The sequence below is a fragment of the Schistocerca cancellata genome, chromosome 4, assembly GCF_023864275.1.
Source record: "Schistocerca cancellata isolate TAMUIC-IGC-003103 chromosome 4, iqSchCanc2.1, whole genome shotgun sequence".
NCBI lineage: Eukaryota > Metazoa > Arthropoda > Insecta > Orthoptera > Acrididae > Schistocerca > Schistocerca cancellata.
In genome coordinates, this window is record NC_064629.1 from 340258241 (window position 1) to 340283170 (window position 24930).

At 43.4% G+C, this 24930-nt stretch overlaps 1 protein-coding gene and 1 non-coding gene across 2 annotated transcripts in view; one reads left to right on the forward strand and one right to left on the reverse strand.

The window, feature by feature from the left end:
• Window positions 1-24930, forward strand: part of LOC126183371 (liprin-alpha-1) — a 1187054-nt gene that overhangs the window by 906158 nt on the left and 255966 nt on the right. The gene's annotated exons all lie outside the window — the stretch shown is intronic.
• Window positions 1684-1758, reverse strand: Trnat-ugu (transfer RNA threonine (anticodon UGU)). The gene has a single exon. It is a non-coding gene; the product is annotated as a tRNA-Thr (tRNA).

Consider the following 24930-nt stretch of genomic DNA (forward strand, 5'->3'; position numbering starts at 1 on the left):
GGACGCTGTAAACTGGGGTGCCAAGTGTTGAAATAGGAGCGTTTTCGACATATTCTCGTGTTTGAGCTCAACAGAAGGGTGACAGTAGCAGAGAGAGCCAAAAACACGTGTGCCCTGTATGGGGATAATACCACGGGACACAACACGACAAGGAAATAGTTTTCTCATTTCAGGAGGAAATTTCTGACGTTAGTGATTCTTCACGTTCAGGAAGACCATCGGGGTTTGATGAAGATCGTTTGAACGCATTAATCTACAATGATCTACGTCAGTCTACTCGAGAACTAGCAAATGTGATGAACTGTGATCGTTACACCAAGGTGTGACGTTTGCATGCAGCGGTCTGGTGTACTACGAATAACTTCCCCGAGGTGTAACCATCAGTACTGACATGTGTATTGTCAACAACTGAGGCGTCTTGCTGACGCAATCCAAGATCAACGCCCAAGAAGACTTCGTGAAATGATTAATGATTGGACAACTGATTCGCCAGTCGATTGTTTTTTCATCTATTCGGTTTTTGTCGAGTGAATCTACTCTATGCTGCCATGTCGGTTATATGGATGTTTTCACTCAGAAACTGGGTTTGAGTGATTTCATTTACATACTTTCTTCGCCTTTGCAGTTATACATGAACCTTGAATACGGTTACCAACTTTTTTAGAGATTAATACATCATTTTGCTTCAAGGAGAAGTGAATAAAAAGGAAAATTTTAAAAATGAAGTACTTTCAAATGGCTCTGAGCACTATGGTACTTAACTTCTGAGGTCATCACTCCTCTAGAACTTAGAACTACTTAAACCTAACTAACCTAAGGACATCACACACATCCATGCCCGAGGCAGGATTCGAGACTGCGACGTAGCGATCGCGCGGTTCCAGACTGTTGCGCCTAGAACCGCTCGGCCACTCCGGCCGGCGAAGTACTTTCAGAATGTATATATTTATTTATTTAAGTAAGAATTTTTCGTGATGTTGACATTAAATATGTATGTCCAGTTTGTTTTAAAAAGTTAATTAGTGATGCTTCAAAATTAATGTTTGAATATATGAACAACAATTTTTTTATTTAAATTAATTGAAGATCCGTCCCTTCTGCCAGCTAGTTTGCACACGTCACTGGTAACTTGAGTTCAGTAATTTCTGAGGTTAAGTGAACAGAAAGCGTAAAAGATACCATTTTTTTAGTTATTTGATGACACACTTGTTTTTTAAGCATATACACTGAAGTGACGAAAGTATCGCATCAGATCTCATTTTCCCCGGCTTCGTGCAGCAGCGCGATGTGCCATGGACTCAACAAGGCGCTTAAAGTCTCCTGCAGAAATACTGAACCATGCTGCCTCTACAGCCGACCATAATTGCGAAACTGTTGCCGGTGCAGGATTTTGTGCATGAATTAACCTCTCGATTATGCCCCATGAATGTCCGGCGATCTGGGTGGCCAAATCATTCGCTCGAGTTTTCCAGAATGTTTCGCAAAGAAATAGGAAATAGTTGTGGCCTGGTGAGATGGCTCGTTGTCAACCCTAAAAGTTCCATCGTGAAGCCCAGAAATGGCCACAAATAGTCTCCACGTAGCCGAAGATAACCATTTCCAGTCAGTGAAATGATAATTAAATCAAGACCCTACGCTGTCGACAGGCGTTGATATACATCAACGGGAACAGTTGAAAATGTGTGCCCCGACCGGGACTCGAACCCGGGATCTCCTGCTTACATGGCAGACGCTGTACCTATCTGAGCCACCGAGGGCACAGAGGATAGTTCAACTGCAGGGATTTATCCCTTGCACGCTCCCTGTGACATCCACGTTCCCAACTCAATGTCCACACACTACATTCGTAGTTCCCCCCCCCCCCCCCCCCAGCCCCACTTTCTTATCTTATGGGACTTAACTGCTAAGGTCGTCAGTCCCTAAGCTTACACACTACTTAACCTAAATTATCCTAAGGACAAACACACACACCCATGCCCAACGGAGGACTCGAACCTCCGCCGGGACTAGCCGCACAGTCCATGACTGCAGCGCCTGAGACCGCTCTGCTAATTCTGCGCGGCGGTAGTTCCCCTGCCCACTACACTCATTACTCGCGGCAATCTCACAGAGTCCCGTAAGAGTTCGGGCAATGCGTGTGCATCCGCTCAGGAGGAGGTCCAGTGGCTGGTTAGCCTTAGCTATATGAAGATGGTGTATGTTCTTTCGGACATGTCCGAGGAACAGATACCATCGATGACCATGCAGCTCTCTAGAGTGAAATTATAATTAAATCAAGACCCTAAGCTGTCGACAGGCGTGTTGAGTGTCTGTGTTAATTCCCGTCCCGTGGCCGGAATCGCGTCAGAAACCTTTGCAGATGAATCACCTGAGTAGGAATGACAGCTGCGCCAATGCATTGCGCTTTTATATTTCGTATACATGATTCTACGACCATCTTCATGTGTCCACATCGCTGTCCCATGACTTTCGTCATCTCAGTGCATTATCACTTGTGGAGTGTTTTTGACGGACGTATTTGTCATCATTGGTTAATTTTCTTTGAAACATTTGTCATCATTCGGTAATTTTCTTTGAATTTCTTTAATTATATAGTTAAAAAACATGTATCATCAAAAAATGGTTAAATGGCTCTAAGCACTATGGGACTTAACATTGGAGATCATCAGTCCCCTAGACTTAGAACTACTTAAACCTCACTAACCTAAGGACATCACACACATCCATGCCCGAAGCAGGATTCGAACCTGCGTCCGTAGCAGCAGCGCGATTCCGGACTGAAGCGCCTAGAACCGCTCGGTCACAGCGGCCAGCATGAATCTTCATTTCAGGTATTTTATATCGGATTGTATTTATCTTGATCACCTTTTATCCAGTCACATGATTTCTTTCATTCCCGCGCCACTGAACTTTTCGGCATTCTGATCGAGGCACGAAGTTCACTATTAAGAAAATGCCTATTCATAAAACGGAAGTAATACTGAACTCAGTCAAAAGCAAATTCCGGAACGACAATAACAGTGACTACCGACGATAACAGAGCGCAGTCCGCACCAGTGATTTAACAGTGGCAAAATTATCGGATGTTTTCGCTCAGGACTGAATGGACTGCGCCGCCTGTTTTCATTCGATGGTTCCCACAGACTGGTTTCACTCAAAGATTGAACGAATAATTCAACCGATACGTCAAACTACAACCGAATGAGTCGATCGTTTTCCAGCAAACTATTGAATCGATGTATTCATTCGGTTTTTCTCATCAGTAGAAGTGATGCTACTCCACGATATCGTCCGTCCACATTCTGCTAGACTGACGAAAGAAGTTGGGTTGGGAAGTGATACCGCACCCGCGTTATTCGCCTGATCTTGCGCCGTTAGACTTGCACCTTTTCCGCTCTCTATCCAACAACTTTCAAGGAACTTCCTTTCCGGATGAAAATGCGCTCCAAACATGGATCGAGTTCTTTGCCTCAAAACCATGTGATTTCTACAGTCACAGAATCGAAAAGTGACCCCAGCATTAGGAAACTGTTATATATAGTGAAGTTCTCCGCTATCCTTTAAAATTTATTCCGAAATAATAATGATATATATTCATTGTACTTCGAGACGATGTTTCTCTTTTGCTACGTGTTCTTTGCACCTAGTAGCTTCCAGACACCATACCGAGCCAAGTGGCGCAGTGGTTAGCAGGCTGGACTCGCATTCGGAAGGACGACGGATCAAGCCGGCGTCTAGCCATCCACTTTCAGATTTTCCGTGATTTCCCTAAATGGTTCCAGGCAAATGCCGGCATTGTTCGTTTGATAGGACACGGCTGATTTCCTTCCCCATCTTTGACACAATACGAGCTTGTTCTCCGTCTCTAACGACCTCGATCTCGACGAGATGTTAAACCTAATCACCCTTCCTTCCAGGCACCATGTGATGTGTTACGGTAGAGCAAGGAACCTGTGACAACTAGAGGTATTCTATTTTACCTGTTTTATTTCGCCTTTGGATATACGTTTAGTATATCTAAACAATGTTCTGAAATAGTGTTTTTGTTTCTCCACTGTCTCAATGCCACAAGTTACCCCAAAATCGTAACACAACAGATATGTCATACTAACTAACAGACACTTGTAAATCCACCTGATGATAGAGGTTTAATCCTTCGAAACGCCTTTTGTATATAAATAAACAGTGACTGGTAACAATAAATTTGTTGTTTAATTCGATATTATTGGTCACTAAAGTCTCTCTTATGTGTATCTGTTGTGTTTGTTAAACTTTTGGACAAACTCTACGAACTTATGTCCTGACTTAATATCAGAAGATAAAGTACTTAATTATAAGGCTTAGTGGCAGACATGGGATAAGATTCTTCATTTTTGGTTCGTGGTAATCTTAGTTATGAACATTTCCTGCTGAACCCTATAATTTTTAGGAGCTGCTGCGAGCTGAAGATCGGGGAGCTCCCGATGACCTGGTAGCGCTCTCTCTCTCTCTCTCTCTCTCTCTCTCTCTCTCTCTCTCTCTCTCTCATGGCTACCACTAGTGATAATAGTAACGCCCAGAATGGCCCGAATTGAACCCCAACGAGAGGAAGCAGTAGAGCTCAGCGCCAACGACAAGTGAGTAGCACTGCAGAAATGTTGCGCGTGCACAAAGGCCCGGTAACAACTCTAGGAAAGGTCAGTGTTGCACCAGCTCAGTCTACGTCTGCACCTACATATACAATGATCAGTCAAAACATTATGACCACCTGCTTCTTAGCACGTTGGTCCTCCAAAAATGGTTCAAATGGCTCTGAGCACTATGCGACTAAACTTCCGAGGTCATCAGTCGCCTAGAACTTAGAACTAATTAAACCTAACTTACCTAAGGACATCACACACATCCATGCCCGAGGCAGGATTCGAACCTGCGACCGTAGCGGTCGTTCGGCTCCAGACGGTAGCGCCTAGAACCGCACGGCCACTCCGGCCGGCTGGTCCACCCTTGGAACACAATACAGCAGCGATTCTGCGTGGCACAAACTCGACAAGTCATTGATAAGTTTCCGGAGATATGTGGCATTAGTGTCTACGCATAGGTCACGCAATTTCTGTAAATTACGGGTCGATGGTTTGTGGACGCTGAACTAGAGCCCTATAGCGTCGCAGATATGTTCCATCGGGTTCAGATCAGGCGAATTTGATGGCCAAAATATCTACGTGAGTTCGCTATCGTGCTTGTCAAACCTCCCTGTCGCAGGTTCGAATCCTGCCTCGGGCATGGATGTGTGTGATGTCGTTAGGTTAGCTAGGTTTTAGTAGTTCTAAGTTCTAGGGGACTGATAACCTCAGATGTTAAGTCCCATAGTGCTCAGAGCCATTTGAAGCCAAACCTCCCTGTACCACGATTCTCTCCTTGTGACACCGACAGACCACTGTGGGTAACATATCAGGAATGAAGGGATGCAGGTATCCCACAATAATAATCTCATAGTCGACAGCTGCCCTGACCACATCGATTGCTACCATTGGTCCCAGATCCTAGGTGAATGTCTGCCACAGCGTAATACTGCCCCCACCGGCCTGCGTCCGTTACGCGATACAAACTCATGGTCTTCTCTTTCCACTTAGCTGCTCTTTATTCTTCGTAACAGCAGTTGTTGATTTGCACTTTTATTATCAATAGTTTTGCTCCTCAGTTCTCCGACACTAAAATTAATCACCTGGTTTGCTGTATAATGTCTGTTCCGTATACTTGTATATACTATATTTATATTTAAGATTCGTCACATTTATGCTTGAGCCAAGCTGGCTTGAGTTGGTCGAGCCTTCTTCCCATTTTATTTGGAAGCAGCTCATGTCTGTGGCGTGCTGAACATTCTCAACTTGTATTCGGGGCCCAGAGAGGTGCAAGACAATGGCGGTGGAGGTTCAAATCCCCGTCGAGTCGTGCAAATGTAGGTTTCCCTAAGTCACATTAAATCAGATACTGCAATGATTGATTTGAAAAAGACACCGCCGATTTCCTTCCCCAGTCTGAGCCTACGGCTCGGTCTCTAATGATCTCCTCGTCGACGAGACCTTAAAAAGCTAATCTTCCTTTGTCATCCTTTCCCCTCAGGAGCAGTGCGGTTCAGATCTCCATCCAGCCATCTTGGTCTAGGATTTACGAAAATCTCCTCAGGTAAATGCTGGGATTCCAGGGCTTGCCCAATGAGAGCGCATGAACCGTCTCCATCTATCCCTTTTCCTTTCTTTTCAACATTCTTTCCGTGATAATTCGAAGTATTTCATTATTTACTCCTCCGTCCTTCCAGCACCTAAAATTTCTACTCAAAGCCTTTTTCTCTTTGCTGTATTATATTTACCTTAATCAGTGAGTGTTATATAAAGCTTAACTCGTTTAAATGCTAGCAGACTGCTACCTTTCACTATTCAAGGAAGCATTGGCTCTTTTTGGACAGTTTCATCGAGGGGCACCTGTGCTTTACGAAGTTTCTGCATTCCTTTGTAACGTAAATCAAAGCGTTCTATCCTCTGGTTCGGTATCGATTATTTGAGTTTCGGACATGTGGTACCTCTAGTCTGCATAGTGCCCGCAGTGCCATAATCTTATCGTCAACGAGAGAGTCGATCTGTTGGCTGCACGAATAGGATGAACGCTATCCAGATGTGGCCGGCGTGCCCTGCTTTTAACTCTCCACGTGGATCAGCTTGGGCCATCGGATGACTTGCTACTGGCACACGCAATGCTATTGCTAGTGCTGTGGCGTTCTCCACGTTTCACAGTTGTACCTCTTGGACAATCGCAAGCAATTGCTTGTAGCGTAAACTGGACGTAGATGCAAAATATTTGATCAAGTGAACGTCCGCAACTGAGAAACATATTTATAGAATAAAAATTCGTTTCAGTTTCTAGTAATTTTCTTATTTCAGTCCACGATAGGTTTAGAAGCTTAAGATTTAAGCTTCTAATGCCAACAAATATATAGTGCTCAGAGCCAGAGCCAACAAATATAATTATTTGGTGGCATCTGAAGATGAAGATTTAACATAAATGTGTGGCAGTCGGGCCAGTCATTCATGGGAGATTACACCCATGTCCGACAAACGCTTAGGAGCGTGTTGTGCTGTCCAGGCGGGCGCTGCGGTTGCCAGTCCTATGCTCATCTCATCTCGTTTGTTTGACATAGTAGGTATGGCCCGACCGCCACACATTATGTTTCCATAATTAGTTGGTGACACCTGAAGATTGAGATTTAATTGGAAATTTGTGGTAAGGTCTAACTTACACTAAGGACAACACACACATCCATGCTCGAGGGGTCGACAAGACGCCAGAGACCGCGCAGCTATCCCGCTCGGCTAAGATTTAAGCTTCGAAACCTGTCGTGGAATAAATCAAGTAAATTATTGACAACTGAAGCGGATTTTTGTTCTATAAATATTGACCTAGATGGAGTGAAGCGCCGACACTTAGATATGACATTTTTACGGCGTTAACTCTTCAAACGTTTGTTCTAGTCGCATACGTACACTTGTAACAGCCATTTTCAACCTATTTTGTATCTATATCGATACTTCTATGTAATTTTGTAGTGTTGCTTATGTAGAGTGTTCTATCTGTCATGGAAATTCTTTGACCATGTATACATATTTCAACTATGTGAAGTTTTTGAACGATGTTGTTGAAACTGTGCTTATAGATTTAAATAACTACTGGAATGATTGTTATATAATGTACAGTAAATGACTTGGTCCATAGTTAGGGAACGTTGGGTTGAATGTAAAACATGTGGGGAAGTGCTGCAGCTACGGAAGTAGCCTGGCGGGGTGGAGAAGGTGTGGTTGGCGCACAAGTGGAAACTCGTCCTGTGTGACAGGTAAGGAGTCTGGGCTGAGCAGTACTGTGGTTAACATCTCGTTAGCAGCAGTGGAACATTGTGGCTCATTTTTTTCGGAGTTTTGAAGCCAGAGGAGCTGAAGAGCAGTATTTATGGGCCTCGTATGCTGCAGTTAGTGATACCGTTGTCATGGCATGCGTTTTGGCCCTATAAAAATATAATTCCGACGGCAAGATCTGTAACAGGGCGAGGCCATGACTGAATCACCGCCATGTTAACAGCCACTGCAGATTACGCCACCAGTACCACCAGCCTTCCACTAAATTGTTTATATTTGGCACTCTGTAAATGGACCAGGTATTTGTGAAATTTGGTTGAATTTAGTAATAATCGTGGTGTTGTTAAACAAGCTTTATCTTGCAGCCGTGATTATGCAAATCACAAACCTGAGCAGGAATCCTATCATAGCGAATTTAACTCCGAATGTCCTAATTTATTGTGGAAAGACATTCGGCAACTGTAATAATTGTTGTGACAGCTTTCTAATGCGTGGAGTTATATTTTTCAAAGTTCAGTCTTATACTCTTGGTGATCAAAAGTATCCGAACAGCTGGTTGAAAATGACTTAAAAGTTCGTGGCGCCCTCCATCGGTAATGCTGGAATTCAATATGGTGTTGGCCTACCCTTAGGCTTGATGACAGCTTCCACTCTCACAAGTATACGTTCAACCAGGTGCTGGAAGGTTTCTTGGGGAATGGCAGCCCATTCTTCACGGAGTGCTGCACTGAGGAGAGGTATCGATGTGGTCGGTGAGGCCTGGCACGAATTCGGCGTTCCGAAACATCCCAAAGGTGTTGTATAGGATTCAGGTCAGGACTCTCTGCAGGCCAGTCCATTACAGGGATGTTATTGTCGTGTAACCACTCCGCCACAGGCCATGCATTATGAACAGGTGCTCCATCGTGTTGAAAGATGCAATTGCCATCCCCGAATTGCTCTTCAACAGTGCGAAGCAAGAAGGTGCTTAAAACATCCATGTAGGCCTGTGCTGTGATAGTGCCACGCAAAACAACAAGGGGTGCAAGCCCTCTTCATGAAAAACACGACCAAATCATAACACCACCGCTTCCAAATTTTAAGGCCGGTTCCCACTAGAGCGCGGCAGCGCGGCGTGTGGCAACGGCAGCAGCAAGCGTTTTCCGCGTTGACGCGGCGGCTCGCGGAATTGGCGTTCCCATCTGGAAGCGGCAGACGTTAGCGGTAGCCAATGACGGACAGCCACTGAGGTACGGGGCAGGACCCACTGAAACGCGCGGTGCGTTTGATTAACTATATCTTACACCTACATGAAGGAAAGACGAAGTTGGGTGAAGATATGCCAATTTTTCATTTTCTGTACCATGTACTCTTTCACATATTTCATTATTCATGTTTTCTCATTTCACCATAAACTAATTTCATGATTACCATTCACGATTGTTCACTATCTCCTAACACATTGAAACAATGTACGACAAAAGAGATTATTCAGATAGTTAAGCGAGACAAAAAATTAAAATGTGATAGGGTAGCAGGTACACGAAAACAGTAAGAACACAAAGGCTAGGTGGAAGGGATGAAAGTGGAAGCCACCTGATAGAATTTCTTACAGAGCATAATGTAATCATCGTCAGCATCTTGCTTAAGAATCACGAAAGAATAATATATATTTGGAACAGTTTTCGAAACCAGATTTTAAATTGTGAGGCATTTCCTGGTGCAGACGCAAACCTGACTGAAGACTGTCAATAGCAAGAAAAGCGTTCTGAAAAAGAAAATTTGTTCACGCCGAATATAAATTCTAATGGTTGGATACTATTTTACAAAGTATTTGTGTGGAGTGCAGCCTTGTATGTAAGTGAAACGTGTGCGATGAACAGTTCTGTCAAGAAGACAATGCACGCTTTCAAAACGTGGTGATTCATAAGAATGCTGAACATTAGATACGAGGGTCGTGTGACTAAAAAAGAGGTACGGAATTAAATAGAGAAGGAAGAGGAAATTACGGCACAACTTTGACAACAATAGGGGTTAGTTGACAGGACGTATTATGGGGCGTCAAAGAGTGAGGACAAAGGGGTTGGGTGATACTATTCTGATAATAATCATCTGTTGAAATACTATTCTCCTATTTTATCTATTAATGTAAGCAGTGAATTTAGTCTTCCATGCACTCCTCCACAAAACATTTAAACCAAAACTGAAATCAGCTGAACACCAAATCTTTCAACCACTGTCTGACAACTACTGGATTCACTTTCAACTTTCTATAACTATCACTGGCTAGCCACACACACATACAGATATAAGGAGAACAAAAATAAACAAACATTAGTTTTCAGCACATAATTCTGCAGTTTGGCAACATGTACATAAACAAACCAGACAGGAAGGGACATGAGGTGAACACACTGTAGTTGCGACTTCAAATCAGAGTTTTCGGTAAAACGTCTACTGCTAGTGACAGAAGAAAAAAGAGCGAACATGAAAATGTGCTTATGTTCCATCATCTAAGTTTTAGTTTAACCTCCAGCATGTGACCAGGTGAGGGGAAACGTACATGTCCGCCAAAAACTCGATTCACTGTAAGTAATCAGTCATTCACGTAAAAAAAGATGTGAACTGTTTTATAATCTGCAAGTATCACATATCAAAACAAAACTGAATCATTCTAGATTCCACCGAAGATGCCTTAAAGTAAAAGGCGAAACGCGTCTTGAATCAGTAAAGTACACTGGATAAAGAAAAAAAGTTTGTTACTTACCAAAGGAAATAATCAATAGCTCTAGATATTTAGGAAATTACATCTTATGACATACGAGCAAATTAGTTTCGGTTTAACTTCTAATTCGACATGCTATTAAATGCTGTTTAAAAAAATTCATCTGTCCCTTCTGAAAAACTGTAGTTACTTTCATATCTCGGTAGATAAACAGATTTAGGATATTTATCATGCGACGAAATACATGACTTTTCACAAGTTATCGTTTGCAAAAAAACACGTTTCGATTTCTTGAACAGTTTACGAAATTTTTGGTTGATATAACCACATGGTTTACGACGAGCAGGACGAAGTACCGGTCGCGTCGCGAGCGAGCCGCCTGCGGTCACGGCACAGCCCGTTCGCCGACATATCATTCAATATCTCGAGAATGGTGATAGCTATCGATCTGCTCTCAGCTTTAAAAACAATTTCGGTATGTTGACTAAATTTCATACGCAATAATGTATTACCTAAAATGAACTGTACGCAAAGTCCACGCAATGCGTTTTTACCTCTGCACACTCATTAAAATGTAAATGTGATACAGCAAGTAACCACCACGAATAACGAAAAGAAATTCGGTTCTTTATCGAGAGAAGATATCAGGCTGTGACATGCCCAAGGATCAAATTTTTCTACCGAATAGTTTCCTTGGAATCGGATGATAAGTATTTCAGAGCTGCCGCCGCGTCCGCGCCAGCGGTTCGGCGAAAGTTCGTGTGGCCCGGGGTTGCGTACCTGACGTCACGCTCAGCGCGTTCTGTGATTGGCGGCGCACACCTGGGGCGCGTCACGCGGCAGCGGAAGCGGTTCGACATGGTCAAACAGCGACGCAGAGCCCGCCGCGCCGTGCCGCTGACGCCGTTTCCATGGCAACCACGCCGCTGACGCGCGGTTTTGACGCGCGGCAGCCCTAGTGGGAACCGGCCTTAAAGGCCGGTTCCCACTAGAGCGCGACAGCGCGGCGTGCGGCAACGGCAACGGCAGCGGCAAGCGTTTTCCGCGTTGACGCGGCGGCTCGCGGAATTGACGTTCCCATCTGGAAGCGGCAGACGTTAGCGGTAGCCAATGACGGACAGCCACTGAGGTACGGGGCAGGACCCACTGAAACGCGCGGTGCGTTTGAAAAACTATATCTAGTTGGGTGAAGACATACCAATTTTTCATTTTCTGTACAATGTACTCTTTCACATATTCCATTATGCATGTTTTCTCATTCCACCATAAACAGATTTCATGACTACCGTTCATCATTGTTCACTATGTAGCACATTGCTTAAGAATCATGAAAGAATAATACATATTTGGAACAAAGTTTTCGAAACCAGATTTTAAATTATAAGACATTTCCCGGTGCAGACGCAAACCTACAATACTTTATTAGTTACGAGCTGCAGTTTACAACTAGAGAGACAGTAAACGGTAGCAAATTAAGGAAATGGAACTTGAATAAGTCAAGACCCACAGTTTTTCGATAATCTTAAAGTTAGCGTAATGCAACGACTGACTGAAACAGAGGAAGGAATCCGCTAGAATACGAATGGATATCTTTGAGAGAAGAAGTGGTGAATGCAGCAGAGTATGAGAACAGGAAGAAGGTACAGTAGAAATCGTTAGATAAAACGTGAAATATTAAATCTGACAAGAGAGAAAAATATAAAAATGCAGCAAATAAAGTAGGCCATTGGAAATAGAAATGTCTAAACATGATGTTGACAGAAAGTCCAAAATTGCAACGTGATTTTGCACTTGGAAAACATAAGGGAATGAAAATGAGAAAGAACAAAGAAAACTTTGCTCAAAGGAGAAGCAACTGTCAAGAACTCATTTGGCAAGCCAGAACTAAGCAAATAAGAGAAGGCTACGTAGTGGAAGGAATATGTAGACAGGAGAGGGGGAGGGGTTGTACAAACTAACATAAGTACAATGTTAGATTCCTGTGAGATGTCTGAACACGCAAGGCAATTCTGATCCTACCACTTAACTAAGTAGACACACTGAAGAACAGCGAAACTGTGTTTATAGCATTTGCATGTTTAGAGAAAGGTTTTGACAATCTTAGTTAAAAAATTCTTTGAAGCTCTGGAGATGTCATCGATAAAACACTGGGACACAAGATTATCTACAACTTGTACAGAAACCAAACTGCATTTCTAAGACTTCAATGACTTGAAAGGTAAACAGTAATTGAGAAAGCAGAAGTAGAGAGGATATAAAATGAAGACTGTGAATAACAAGAAAAGCGTTCTGAAAAAGAAAATTTGTTCACATGGAATATAAATTGTAATGATTGGGTACTATTTTACGAAGGTATTTGTGTGGAGTGCAGCCTTGTAAGTGAAACGTGGGCGATGAACAGTTCTGTCAAGAAGACAATGGACGCTTTCAAAACGTGGTGATCAATAAGAAAGCTGAAGATTAGATATGAGGATCGTGTAACTAAAGAAGAGGTACGGAATTAAATAGAGTAGGAAGAGGAAATTACGGTACAACTTTGACTACAAGAGGGGTAAGTTGACAGGACATATTATGAGGCGTCAAAGAGTGAGGACAAAGGGATTGGGTGATAGTATTCTGATAATAATCATTTGTTCAAATGCTATTCTACTATTTTATCTGTTAATGTAAGCAGTGAATTTAGTCTTCCATGCACTCCTCCACAAAACATTTAAACCAAAACTGAAATCAGCTGAACACCAAACCTTTCAACCACTGTCTGACAACTACTGGATTCAAACTTTCTATAACTATCACTGGCTAGTCCCACACATATACAGATATAAGGAGAACAGAAATAAACAAACAATTTCAGCATATAATTCTTTAGGTTGGCAACATGTACATAAACAAACCAAACAGGAAGGGGCATGAGGTGAACACACTGTAGTTACGAGTTCAAATCAGTGTTTTCGGTAAAATGTCTACAGCTAGTGACAGAAGAAAAAAGAGCGAACTTGAAAATGTGCTTATGTTCCATAATCTAAGTTTTAGTTCAACCTCCAGCATGTGACCAGGTGAGGGGAAACGTATATGTCCGCCAAAAACTCGATTCACTGTAAGTAATCAGTTATGCATTTAAAACAAAACTGAATCATTCTAGATTCCACCGAAAATGCCTTAAAGTAAAAGGCGAAACGCGTCTTGAACCAATAAAGTACACTCGATAAAGAAAAAAAAAAGTTTGTTACTTACCAAAGGAAATAATCAATAGCTGTAGATACTTAGCAGATTACATCTTATGACATACCAGCAAATTAGTTTCTGTTTAACTTCTCATTCCACACGCTATTAAACGCTGTTTAAAAAAAATCATCTATCCCTTATGAAAAACTGTAGTTTCTTTCATATCTCGGTAGATAAACAGATTTTGGATATTTATCATGCAACGAAATACATGACTTTTTACAAGTTGTCGTTTGCAAAAAAACGCTTTTAGATTTCTTGAACCGTTTACGAAATTTGCAGTGGATACAACCACATGGTTTACGACGAGCAGGACGAAGTACCGGTCGCGTCGCGAGCAACCCGCGCGCGATCACCGCACAGCCCGTCCGCCGACATATTATTCAATATCTCGAGAATGGTGATAGCTATCGTTCTGCTCTCAGCTTTAAAAGCAATTTCGATATGTTGACTAAATTTCATACGCAATAATGTATTACCTAAAATGAACTGTACGCAAAGTCCACGCAATGCGTTTTTACCTCTGCAAACTCATTAAAATTTCGTGTAAAGGTTTACGTAAATGCGATACAGCAAGTAACCACTACGAATATCGAAAAGAAATTCAGCCCTTTATCGAGAGAAGATATCAGGCTGTAACATGCCCAAGAATCAAATTTTTCTACCGAATAGTTTCCTTGGAATCGGATGATAAGTATTTCATAGCTGCCGCCGCTTCCGCGCCAGCGGTTCGGCGAAAGTTCTTGTGGCCGGGGGTTGCGTGCCTGACGTCACGCTCAGCGCCTTTAAGGCCGGTTCCCACTAGAGCGCGGCAGCGCGGCGTGCGGCAACGGCAGCGGTAAGCGTTTTCCGCGTTGACGCGGCGGCTCGCGGAATTGGCGTTCCCATCTGGAAGCGGCAGACGTTAGCGGTAGCCAATGACGGACAGCCACTGAGGTACGGGGCAGGACCCACTGAAACGCGCGGTGCGTTTGATTAACTATATCTTACACCTACATGAAGGAAAGACGAAGTTGGGTGAAGACATACCAATTTTTCATTTTCTGTACAATGTACTCTTTCACATATTTCATTATTCATGTTTTCTCATTTCACCATGAACAGATTTCATGACTACCGTTCACGATTGTTCACTATCTCCTAACACATTGAAACAATGTACGACAAAAGAAATTATTCAGATAGTTAAGCGAGACAAAAATTTAAAATGTGATACGGTAGCAGGTACACAAAGCAGTAAGAACACAAAGGCTAGGTGGAAGGGATGAAAGTGGAAGCCACCTGATAGAATTTCCAACAGAGCATAATGTAATCATCGCCAGCACCTTGCTTAAGAATCATGAAAGAATAATATATATTTCGAACAGTTTTCGAAGCCAGATTTTAAATTGTAAGGCATTTCCTGGTGCAGACGCAAACCTGACTGAAGACTGTCAATAGCAAGAAAAGCGTTCTGAAAAAGAAAATTTGTTCACGCCGAATATAAATTCTAATGGTTTGATACTAATTTACAAAGATATTTGTGTGGAGTGCAGCCTTGTACGTAAGTGAAACATGGACGATGAACAGTTCTGTCAAGAAGACAATGGACGCTTTCAAAACGTGGTGATTCATAAGAATGCTGAACATTAGATACGAGGATCGTGTGACTAAAGAAGAGGTATGGAATTAGAGGAGGAAGAGGAAATTACGGCACAACTTTGACAACAATAGGGGTTAGTTGACAGGACGTATTATGGGGCGTCAAAGAGTGAGGACAAAGGGGTTGGGTGATACTATTCTGATAATAATCATCTGTTGAAATACTATTCTACTATTTTATCTGTTAATGTAAGCAGTGAATTTACTCTTCCATGCACTCCTCCACAAAATCAGCTGAACACCAAATCTTTCAATCACTGTCTGACAACTACTGGATTCACTTTCAACTTTCTATAACTATCACTGGCTAGCCACACACACATACAGATATAAGGAGAACGAAAATAAACAAACATTAGTTTTCAGCATATAATTCTGCAGTTTGGCAACATGTACATAAACAAACAAGACAAGAAGGGACATGAGGTGAACACACTGTAGTTACGACGTCAAATCAGAGTTTTCAGTAAAACGTCTACTGCTAGTGACAGAAGAAAAAAGAGCGAACATGAAAATGTGCTTATGTTCCATCATCTAAGTTTTAGTTCAACCTCCAGCATGTGACCAGGTGAGGGGAAACGTACATGTCCGCCAAAAACTCGATTCACTGTAAGTAATCAGTCATTAACGTAAAAAAGATGTGAACTGTTTTATAATCTGCAAGTATCACATATCAAAACAAAACTGAATCATTCTAGATTCCACCGAAGATGCCTTAAAGTAAAAGGCGAAACGCGTCTTGAATCAGTAAAGTACACTGGATAAAGAAAAAAGAAAGGAAATAACCAATACCTCTACATATTTAGTAAATTACATCTTATGACATACCAGCAAATTAGTTTCGGTTTAACTTCTCATTCGACATGCTATTAATGCCGTTTAAAAAAATTCATCTATCCCTTCTGAAAAACTGTAGTTACTTTCATATCTCGGTAGATAAACAGATTTAGGATATTTATCATGCGACGAAATACATGACTTTTCACAAGTTATCGTTTGCAAAAAAACACGTTTCGATTTCTTGAAACGTTTACGAAATTTGCGGTTGATACAACCACGTGGTTTACGACGAGGAGGACGAAGTATCGGTCGCGTCGCGAGCGAGCCGCGCGCGGTCACGGCACAGCCCGTCCGCCGACATATCATCCAATATCTCGAGAACGGTGATAGCTATGGATCTGCTCTCAGCTTTAAAAACAATTTCGATATGTTGACTAAATTTCATACGCAATAATGTATAACCTAAAATGAACTGTACGCAAAGTCCACGCAATGCGTTTTCACCTCTGCACACTCACTAAAATTTCGTGTAAAGGTTTACGTAAATGCGATACAGCAAGTAACTACGACGAATAACGAAAAGAAATTCGGTCCTTTATCGAGAGAAGATATCAGGCTATAACATGCCCAAGAATCAAATTTTTCTACCGAATAGTTTCCTTGGAATCGGATGATATGTTTTTCATAGCTGCCGCCGCGTCCGCGCCAGCGCTTCGGCGGAAGTTCGTGTGGCCCGGGGTGGCGTACCTGACGTCACGCTCAGCGCGTTCTGTGATTGGCGGCGCGCACCTGGAGCGCGTCACGCGGCAGCGGAAGCGGTTCGACATGGGCAAACCGCGACGCAGAGCCCGCCGCGCCTTGCCGCTGACGCCGTTTCCATGGCAACCACGCCGCTGACGCGCGGTTTTGACGCGCGGCAGCCCTAGTGGGAACCGGCCTTTACTGTTGGCACTACACACGCTGGCAGATGACGTTCACCGGGCATCTGCTATATCCATACCCTGCCATCACATCGCCACATTGTGTACCGTGATTCTACACTCTACGCAACGTTTTCCCACTGTTCAATCGTCCAATGTTTACGCTCCTTACACCAAGCGAGGCTCAAATGGTCCAAATGGCTCTGAGCACTATGGGAATTAACATCGGAGGTCATCAGTCCCCTAGAACTTAGAACTACTTAAACCTAACTAACCTACGGACATCACACACATCCATGCCCGAGGCAGCATTCGAACCTGCGACCGTCGCAGTCGCGTGGTTCCAGACTGAAACGCCTAGAACCGCGGCCGGCCCAAGCGAGGCGTCGTTTGGCATTTACCGGCGTGATGTGTGGCTTATGAGCAGCCACTCGACCGTGAAACCCAAGTTTTCTCATCTCCCGCCTAACTAACATAGTACTTGTAGTGGATCCTGATGCAGTTTGGAATTCCTGTGTGATGGTGTGGATAGATGTCTGCCTATTACACGTTAAGATCCTCTTCAACTGTCGGCGGTCTCCGGCCGTCAACAGACGAGGTTGGCCAGTACGCTTTTGTGCTGTACTTGTCCCTTAACGTTACCACTTCACTATCACATCGGAAACAGTGGAGTAGGGATGTTTAGGAGCGTGGAAATCTCGCGTACAGACGTATGACACAAGTGACTCCCAATCACCTGAGCACGTTCGAAGTGCGTTTAGTTCCTCGGAGTGCCGCATTCTGCTCTCTCACTATGTCTAATATCTACTGAGGTCGCTGATGTGGAGTACCTGGCAGTAGGTGGCAACACAATGCACCTAATATGAAAAACCTATGTTTCTGGGGACGTCCGGATACTTTTGATCGCATAGTGTAGTTGGAGGAATATTCCACTTCCAGCGCATTTTTAAGTCAATCTGTAGTCATTTTCTTAAATAATTTGTCTTATTTGAAAAGCTGCCTGAAAAGAGTAAAGTTGATCTGAAGTGAAAGAGATTATCAATGGTTGCATTTATGCACTTTGATCAGAATCACAGAGTTTTACCAGTGTTCGTTTCATGAGAAAGTGTTTGAACTTGAATTTAATGTTGTGTTGGCATTTGCACAGCCAATTAATTTTTAGTAGGTTAAAAGACTGTTTATCAAAACAAATTTGTTATTTAAAGAGTTATAGTTTGTTGTGTTTTACTTAAAACTTAGCGTTTCTCATGCATACTCCTGTGGTTTTGTTAATGTGCATGGTTCTTCAAACCATGAAAGTTTAAGGGCCTAAGTGTACTAGGCAAGTTAGTTAATGAAGCAAAGCAAAGACTACTTCAAAGCCACTGTAGTTAAATTTTGCATTGTGTTTAACTGCTTCAAACCGCGCTTAATAAAGAAATATTTACTGAGTTAGCCGGCCGGAGTGACCGTGCGTTTCTAGGCGCTACAGTCTGGAACTGCGTGACCGCTACGGTCGCAGGTTCGAATCCTGCCTCGGGCATGGATGTGTGACGTTCTTAGGTTAGTTAGGTTTAAGTAGTTCTAAGTTCTAGGGGACTGATGACCACAGCAGTTAAGTCCCATAGTGCTCAGAGCCATTTGAACCATTTACTGAGTTAGCTGTTCTAATGCAGGTTGGTTAATGCACAGGCATAGAGACCCTGTACTAAGCAATGATGTTATATAGTATGATCATTAACAGACCCCCTGATTTAAATCAGGTCATTTCATGCTCTTCTCTGTTTAGTGTTGCTACTATTTTCATGTGTTTTAGTGATTGGTTCTATAAACTGCTGCATCTAGTTCATCAAAGGTTCGTGTTGTTGAGAGGCCATTTGTTTGTTTGACTTTCGAGTTAGTAGTATAGTTATCTGCAAGGTTAGGTTACTGTATTGTAATGTGAACAGATATAAGGAAAGAGGTTTGTGTGTGTGTGTGAGAAGAAGCGTTAGGTTAACCTTGGCACTGCCTTCTGCGTTATTATATTGCTTGACACAAGAATGGCTAATTAGGCTGACGATCGATATTAAGACGTAATGTTGCAACTTGCTTTTGCGCTGGGAGAACGTGTGATCCTGTCCCACTTGTTTACCGTTGGTTAGACTCTGCTGGAGTGTTTCGGAAACGAATCCCAGTTTGATTGTTCTGTTCCCATTAGGTTATTCCACGGTCACGACTTCCTTAAAAATTCCTCCAAGAGGTTTAACGCTAGCATCGGTTGCCGTTTAAGGTTGTCGGTGTTGCCGTTACTCACTCAGCTATTTTATTTACGAAGCAACATCACTGTTTATCAAGAAACGACACGAAAAATCAGTCTGTGACTTGTAATTCAAGGAGAAAAATTGCGTTGATTGGAATCTAATTTACACATGCTTTTAATACGTAAAGTTTAGTAAATGACACATGTTTTCGTAGTTACGTGAAATCATGACTAATTATCTAAGTAACAATATGTCAGTGGATCTGTTGTACACACTTCTGTTGTTAAATGTTTCATCCGACTTACAAGAGATGATTGGTATTGCAAACGCTTGTATTTGCCGTAGAGACCTGCGTGGAACGTATTTATTTTTATGATTTAACCATTCCTACTGTGTAGAAACAAACTCCGAGTAATGAGCAGATTGGTGATTAAAATTAGGTAGAAAACGAATGTGTATTCTATTTGGTTCCAGTACTGTGTGAATAAGTTTATATAACCTATTTACTTCAAAGTCATTGCATAATTTCCATGTTCGTTGCTGTTATTAACAAATATGAACATGTGAACTTAACGTCAATGTTCTTACTATTGGAGTTTGCGGTTGTATTGTGATTTTTGTGAGCGCTTAACTTCTCACCTTGGCAGCATTTCAAACACTCTGCCATCTTCCTGTTGACATGTGTTGCGAGATGCGTCGCACAAAATTGACACTATCGCTTAAAACTGATAGCGAAAACTGAACAGGCAGGACAGTATGATCACATCCGTAATAGGATGTTATTCCACATTTGGCAAACAAAACAGTTGCTATTCTTTGCGACATACGTATTAAAAGCCGTCCTATATCTACTCGAAGATACACAGTTGGAAAAAAAATAATCTGCAAAGACTATGTCGTATTGTTCCGATGATATCATAGGCCAACTGCGGGGTAGTAGATGTACTGACAATAGTTCCCACGTCGTCGCCAGTGGAGGGAATAATGGAATAGCTACTGGAGCATCACCTGTATCTGCTGCTTAAAAGTGAATGCCCGCGGACATGTAAATCATGCCACAAAGATGCTAACGTGCTTTCTACAGCCAACTGGATTTGGCAGGTGCCAGATTGTGGTGTTTCGAGTGGTATAGTGGTCCTAACGGACAATCGCCGCATGTGTTTGACGAGCCATGACAGTTGTTCGACGATGCTGGCAACAGCGTACACGGGAACATTCTCATACTCACAGACGACGTTCTGGGCGCATCAGGAACTTCCTTCAAGATTTTCTAATTTAATGGCAATTGCGGTAGACCATACAAATTACACAAAGCAGGTAAGAGCAAATGTGACGCAAGAAATGTCAACACGGAACCACTTAGTATCGACGTACAGGGCACGCCTTGTGGTATTCAGTTTCTGCCTGCTCGCAAGTGATAGTCGCTCACGAGTACGACATAGGTGACTGCATTCGTCTAAAATAGCCTGGTCCCACGCCAGCAATTTTAGTCTGGGGTGTGATGAGCTGAAACTCTTGCAGAATTTTATTCGGGCTTTTCTACCGTTCTTAAAACATGAACATGATGGGCTGTTAGAACAGGACAGGGCTCCGTTACACATTGGCATTGAAACTCAAAGTGCTGTGCAAGACGTGAAGCAACGTTTCTTGCAGCACGATCACAGGACTTGTCTCCTCTGGAGCACGATGGGACATGATGGGATGACAGGTAAATTGTGGGACTCGTCCACCCGCCCCCCCCCCCCCCCAACCTCTTACGCAGCTACGCGAACAGGTGGAGCAGGTGTGGAATAACGTGTCTGAGGACAGCATTCTCCACCATTATCAGCAATTGCATGCAGTTCAGTTCCTTGTGCTGCCTCACCTGCGTACTGAGATTGGTGGTTCAGCCAGCATCCATACCTGGTACGGTACCTCATAACTGATTGAGCTGTTGATGTATTAGTATAATTATTTCATTTGAGCTGTTGATGTATCAATGTAATTATTTCATTTATTCAGTATGTATTGTTCTACAACAAACTTTGAATAAATTCGAAAACTATGTGTTTTGATTCTTTTTCCAATAAAGTAAGTGATCCCTGACGTATAAAAGCAATCATTCTATTTCTGCATTTTACGAGGAGGTGGTCTGTCATTCTCAGCTGAGCTGGCGCTCGATCACACCTCAGACTTATTAAGTGTCATTGATATTTGGTGACCTTCTGGACTTGGAGTTGATCCCAACCACAGCACCACTATTCTGACCTTGTGGTACGAGCAATTGCCCTCTGAAAATGTCGTATCTGTTTTGATACGTATGTCGCGAAGAATTGCCGCTGTTTCTTCTGACAAATGTGGAACAACGTTTTATTACGGATGTGATCGTAAAGTCCTGCCTGATCAGTGTTAACTGTAAGTTTTAAAGTATTAAACTGCTCAGCAATAATATTTTACAGGTTTGGTCAAATTTTCTGATAAGAGTGTAGGCTGATGAAGTCGCACATATTGTGGAGGACATTGCTGAAAGCACAGACGTGACGCAACAAGATGCGTTATTCACCTCGTCAGTCAGCTCCCCCCTGGGGGCTCACGGTTCTTTCGTGAATTCGTGTGTGGCGCACACGGGGCCCGGAAAAATCCTCGTTCGTTCCCCGGTGCCCCCTCCTCCCTCTCTCTTGTTGTTCTTTCTTACGTCGACATGGCTATCCACCTGGTTTCCTGAATCCTTGTGGTTTTGTTCCCCTTGCCTTTTCTTTTTCATCGGCCCCTCCCGCCGGAGGTTCGAGTCCTCCCTCGGGCGTGTGTGTGTGTGTGTGTGTGTGTGTGTGTGTGTGTGTGTGTGTGTGTGTTTTGTTCTTAGCATAGGTTAGTTTAAATGGTGTGTAAGTCTAGGGACCGATGACCTAAGCAGTTTGGTCCCTTAGAAATTCACACTTATTTTTTTTTCTTTTTCATCCTTCCGTTTTCGCGTTTTTGGTCCCCCTTTGGAATTTGACGTCCACTTCTAAATTTTCTGATTATAGTGTGTGCCATTTTCGGAAGAACTCCCTCCCTAGCGTCTACAGCGTGGATTCCTCTCTCCCCTTCCTTCCCACTATCCTTTCCTGCCGTAGTCCCGCTCTGCCCCGCTATGTCACCACCACATGTAGTGGGGCTATTAAGTACCCATGAGGCTGAGCCTCCTGACAACACAGGGATCACACTTCTGATACTCGAGCTATTGCCTTCCCATGTATGCCTAGGAGTGTTTGTTTGTCATTCTGGAGCATTGGAACTCCCAGCTACAGACATCGCGCCAGATGGCCCTTGCTGTGGCTGGGTGGTGCCCATGGGGAGAGCCACTGATCAGAATGGGTGGCATCAGAGTGGATGCTTTGTGCATGAAGCGTATCAAGTTCCAAAAATCTGGCCGTACTCCTGTGACAATCTCGTCATGTGTCAACGGATCATTGAATGATGCTGATTATGATCCTGTGGCCTTCCCTTACCTGGCTACACCCTGGGAGGAGGGCCAGGCTCGACAGCTTGAGGTGAAACACTTCCCCCTAGTGCCTGGTCTGTATTAGGACAGATGGGGAGTCATTCCAGATGTGGAAAGGGTCCTTCCGGATGCCATGAAGGGTACAGGGTGCACCCATCTGCAGGTGGTCGCTCATGTCGGCACCAATGATGTGTGTCGCTATGGATCGGAGGAAATCCTCTCTGGCTTCCGGCGGCTATCTGATTTGGTGAAGACTGCCAGTCTCGCTAGCGGGATGAAAGCAGAGCTCACCATCTGCAGCATCATCGACAGGACTGACTGCGGACCTTTGGTACAGAGCCGAGTGGAGGGTCTGAATCAGAGGTTGAGACGGTTCTGCGACCATGTGGGCTGCAGATTCCTCGACTTGCGCCATAGGGTGGTGGGGTTTCGGGTTCCGCTGGATAGGTCAGGAGTCCACTACACGCAACAAGCGGCTACACGGGTAGCAGGGGTTGTGTGGCGTGGGCTGGGCGGTTTTTTAGGTTAGATGGCCTCGGGCAAGTGCAGAAAGGGCAACAGCCTCAACGGGTGCGGGGCAAAGTCAGGACATGCGGGGACCAAGCAGCAATCGGTATTGTAATTGTAAACTGTCGAAGCTGCGTTGGTAAAGTACCGGAACTTCAAGCGCTGATAGAAAGCACCGAAGCTGAAATCGTTATAGGTACAGAAAGCTGGCTGAAGCCAGAGATAAATTCTGCCGAAATTTTTACAAAGGCACAGACGGTGTTTAGAAAGGATAGATTGCATGCAACCGGTGGTGGAGTGTTCGTCGCTGTTAGTAGTAGTTTATTCTGTAGTGAAGTAGAAGTGGATAGTTCCTGTGAATTATTATGGGTGGAGGTTACACTCAACAACCGAGCTAGGTTAATAATTGGCTCCTTTTACCGACCCCCCGACTCAGCAGCATTAGTGGCAGAACAACTGAGAGAAAATTTGGAATACATTTCACATAAATTTTCTCAGCATGTTATGGTCTTAGGTGGAGATTTCAATTTACCAGATATAGACTGGGACACTCAGATGTTTAGGACGGGTGGTAGGGACAGAGCATCGAGTGACATTACACTGAGTGCACTATCCGAAAATTACCTCGAGCAATTAAACAGAGAACCGACTCGTGGAGATAACATCTTGGACCTACTGATAACAAACAGACCCGAACTTTTCGACTCTGTAAGTGCAGAACAGGGAATCAGTGATCATAAGGCCGTTGCAGCATCCCTGAATATGGAAGTTAATAGGAATATAAAAAAAGGGAGGAAGGTTTATCTGTTTAGCAAGAGTAATAGAAGGCAGATTTCAGACTACCTAACAGATCAAAACGAAAATTTCTGTTCCGACACTGACAATGTTGAGTGTTTATGGAAAAAGTTCAAGGCAATCGTAAAATGCGTTTTAGACAGGTACGTGCCGAGCAAAACTGTGAGGGACGGGAAAAACCCACCGTGGTACAACAACAAAGTTAGGAAACTACTGCGAAAGCAAAGAGAGCTTCACTCCAAGTTTAAACGCAGCCAAAACCTCTCAGACAAACAGAAGCTAAACGATGTCAAAGTTAGCGTAAGGAGGGCTATGCGTGAAGCGTTCAGTGAATTCGAAAGTAAAATACTAGGTACCGACTTGACAGAAAATCCTAGGAAGTTCTGGTCTTACGTTAAATCAGTAAGTGGCTCGAAACATCATGTCCAGACACTCTGGGATGATGATGGCATTGAAACAGAGGATGACAAGCGTAAAGCTGAAATACTAAACACCTTTTTCCAAAGCTGTTTCACAGAGGAAGACCGCACTGCAGTTCCTTCTCTAAATCCTCGCACCAACGAAAAAATGGCTGACATTGAAATAAGTGTCCAAGGAATAGAAAAGCAACTGGAATCACTCAACAGAGGAAAGTCCACTGGACCTGACGGGATACCAATTCGATTCTACACAGAGTACGCGAAAGAACTTGCCCCCCCTTCTAACAGCCGTGTACCGCAAGTCTCTAGAGGAACAGAAGGTTCCAAATGATTGGAAAAGAGCACAGGTAGTCCCAGTCTTCAAGAAGGGTCGT